General features: G+C 33.7%; 1 long non-coding RNA gene across 1 annotated transcript; it reads right to left on the minus strand.

Moving 5' to 3' along the window:
* Nucleotides 1-471: 471 nt before the first annotated feature.
* Nucleotides 472-3,536, minus strand: LOC125197973. Its single transcript, XR_007172326.1, has 3 exons — nt 3,212-3,536; nt 1,366-1,429; nt 472-822 (listed from the first exon to the last, which is right to left on the minus strand). It is a non-coding gene; the product is annotated as an uncharacterized LOC125197973 (long non-coding RNA).
* Nucleotides 3,537-4,000: the final 464 nt, after the last annotated feature.

Here is a 4,000-nt window from a genome sequence, read left to right on the forward strand (position 1 = left end):
CCGAATTCCGGTGGATGCAAAGTTACAATGGAGAAAAATTAGCATCGCCTCAAAATGTAGATGTTGTCGATCCCCGGACGTGGAAATGAGAGCACCTTTTCATACAGGGCGATGTGGCAAGACAAGTCTGGTATTGGGTCTCGGCTTGGTTTGTAACACCCCATATATTCCAACCGAAAAAATAATAATAATATCATAATTTAGATATGTTAAACCGCAGCCAGTTAAAAACATTTTCTCAGGTCGTTTAGACCAAAACTATGCCAAAATATCAATAGCAGAACTTGAATAATATATCAAAATTTATAGTATCCTTTGGTTAAGGACAACCTTTTCTACAAATTTATCAAAATATTACTACCTACCTACTGTCCTTCGCCTCCATCCACCGTCAAATTTCATTTTATTTTATAACACATTAACACATGCTTAGTTAAATCATGAGAAATGAATCTCATTACCAAACAAGAATTAAAACCAAAGCACTAAGTCCAATAAAGAGAATAGTCGGCACTTTCCTACCCACCCATCAAGAATTCCATTTGTTTCCTACTTAATTATTCACTTTCAACATATGAAACTATTAATTACAGAATGATAAAATGCTTACATTTAATTGTAAAACTGAAGGTGAGTATCAAGAAGTGGAAGAACAAGAGAATGTGATGTTGTTGAGATTGGAGCTGAGGCGACAAACGGCAACAGTGATGCGTCACTGCGGCACCAACGGGAAGAGGCGACGACGGTTCACAGGGGAAGATAAATTGCAATATTCCTCCTCCTTTTATTATTTTCATTCAAAGATGTCTTCCTCCCCCCTCTCTGTAATTTGACAGTGACTTGATATATTTTTGGGGGTGAAGATTCTAGAGAAAACATGAAAACTAGAGAGGCTTCTCCTCTATGTGCACCGACAATGGGGTGTTTAGGATAGGCTTTAATTATTTATTTTATGGTATATTAAGTGTACAAATGGCATGACTTTAATGAATAGATATCCTTGGTCATTTCTAATAAATCGTCAAAAAGAAATGCTAAACCGATGATTTTCTTATTCTAATTTAAATCTCTTAGCATTCTTTGTGCCACAGGTCATATACTAATTCATTTTAACATCTAGTAATGCTCTCTCTATCTAATTATTATCATTTACAAAATTGAATTGATCATGGAGAAATCCTAAAGTATCCATTTTTTTATCGGATTTTCGAGTTTCATCTAAGCCTATTTTTAGGATGTTACATAAATACTAGTCAATACACTATTATATTTCCTCCTGTCGCAACATTTATCACAAATTATCACATAACTGATCATAAATCCAAACCAGTTCCACATATTGAGTCGAGCTCATATGTAACTTACCTTATTGGACTCCAAATACCCATTGATTATTTATTCGCATCACAACTGTAGCACCCCAACTCCTCTGTCGTATAGACAAATATTTAAATAAAGAAATTCACACATTAATTACATCAGCATCCAAATACCATAATTACAAAATTTCTAAATCAGCACATACAACCATAAACATTAAATATCATAAACAATTTCATATTCATATGCATATGTCCCGCTATTTCTTTTTATTATTGTATGACGGATCAAGTGCGAGATTCCTCTATGACCCAAAGGTCCCTCTGTAATTGGATTCATAGGTCCATCTGTATTGGACTCATAGGTCCCTCTATGATTTCAGATCCGGAACAAGACCGTCATAGATCCTCTTTAATCATATGATTCATATAATTTCAAATGCCATGGTAAAACATATCCATTTCACCAATCCATATCCACATTATATTTCAACAAATAATTCGAATTCAAATAACACAACTATATCATATTCATATCATATAATCCAAATATTCTCTCCAAGTCAACACATAACTCAACCATATAGCACTTGTAAAATTGAAAGTGTGAGTTATACACACCTATTAAGATAGATTAAGAAATCAAATACATCTGACTTCGTCTCTTGATATACAATCTTCATCCTCCCCAACTCATACTTCTCCATTTTCTTATTTTGTTCCCCCCCTTTTTTTTTATAAATATTAGAATTTATTATAAAATCTCCAAATATACATAAAAATTTACATAATTAGATTAGGGATGTTACAACAACTAACAACTAACTTTAACAAATGACTGTGTGATTATCAATAACAATGTCTGACTTCATGTTTTACCCACAATATCCATATTCAAATCACATCAACAAACAAAATACTAATGATCATATATTTTCTATAAGCAATAACATTACCTTAATTGAGACGGTTAATTCTTTATGTAGAATATCCTACATCGTACGCCGAAACATTTTGATGCTACAATGTGTTCGATGTGTTCAATCCTTCGTCTTTACTTGGTGGCAGTTAAGCTATATTGAGGGGTTTTTCTTAGTCCACTAACTTTTGTTTTCTAATTCAACGTCATACTCATTTATTCATAAAAGGGGTATAATATTAAGCTCTAGATTGATCAAAGACTAATAATTTTAATTCAAGATATACATTTAGAGGCCTTATCCCTCATAATCATAGCCGAGATAAAGTTAATACTTGAACATTTTCCACTTTTCAACATGTTTCAGAACTTCACAAAAAATATCACCAATTTCGAAAATTTATTCCGACCAACTCTAAAGTCAGAAATCAAAGAAGCCAGTGGCAAATGAAATTCAAGGTTGTCTATTATGGGATTTTTTTTTTCGTCTAAAATTCGGACCCATTGTAACACCCCATATATTCCAACCGAAAAATAATAATAATATCATAATTTAGATATGTTAAACCGCAGCCAGTTAAAAACATTTTCTCAGGTCGTTTAGACCAAAACTATGCCAAAATATCAATAGCAGAACTTGAATAATATATCAAAATTTATAGTATCCTTTGGTTAAGGACAACCTTTTCTACAAATTTATCAAAATATTAATTAATCTTACTACCTACCTACTGTCCTTCGCCTCCATCCACCGTCAAATTTCATTTTATTTTATAAAACATTAACACATGCTTAGTTAAATCATGAGAAATCAATCTCATTACCAAACAAGAATTAAAACCAAAGCACTAAGTCCAATAAAGAGAATAGTCGGCACTTTCCTACCCACCCATCAAGAATTCCATTTGTTTCCTACTTAATTATTCACTTTCAACATATGAAACTATTAATTACAGAATGATAAAATGCTTACATTTAATTGTAAAACTGAAGGTGAGTATCAAGAAGTGGAAGAACAAGAGAATGTGATGTTGTTGAGATTGGAGCTGAGGCGACAAACGGCAACAGTGATGCGTCACTGCGGCACCAACGGGAAGAGGCGACGACGGTTCATAGGGGAAGATAAATTGCAATATTCCTCCTCCTTTTATTATTTTCATTCAAAGATGTCTTCCTCCCCCCTCTCTGTAATTTGACAGTGACTTGATATCTTTTTGGGGGTGAAGATTCTAGAGAAAACATGAAAACTAGAGAGGCTTCTCCTCTATGTGCACCGACAATGGGGTGTTTAGGATAGGCTTTAATTATTTATTTTATGGTATATTAAGTGTACAAATGGCATGACTTTAATGAATAGATATCCTTGGTCATTTCTAATAAATCGTCAAAAATAAATGCTAAACCGATGATTTTCTTATTCTAATTTAAATCTCTTAGCATTCTTTGTGCCACAGGTCATATACTAATTCATTTTAACATCTAGTAATGCTCTCTCTATCTAATTATTATCATTTACAAAATTGAATTGATCATGGAGAAATCCTAAAGTATCCATTTTTTTATCGGATTTTCGAGTTTCATCTAAGCCTATTTTTAGGATGTTACAGCATACGCATCGCGTCTCGATGCGGGCTCGATCTCGTCTCTCCGAGATGAGACCGCATCGAGACAGCGATGCAGCTTCCCATCTCGTCCAGCTCGCCACCCGTTCGTCCGTGACTCGCCGACCCATGAGTGGACGTAGTTTATATCTGATGAAAAT

Source organism: Salvia hispanica, unplaced genomic scaffold, assembly GCF_023119035.1.
Source record: "Salvia hispanica cultivar TCC Black 2014 unplaced genomic scaffold, UniMelb_Shisp_WGS_1.0 HiC_scaffold_1135, whole genome shotgun sequence".
Taxonomy (NCBI): Eukaryota; Viridiplantae; Streptophyta; class Magnoliopsida; order Lamiales; family Lamiaceae; genus Salvia; species Salvia hispanica.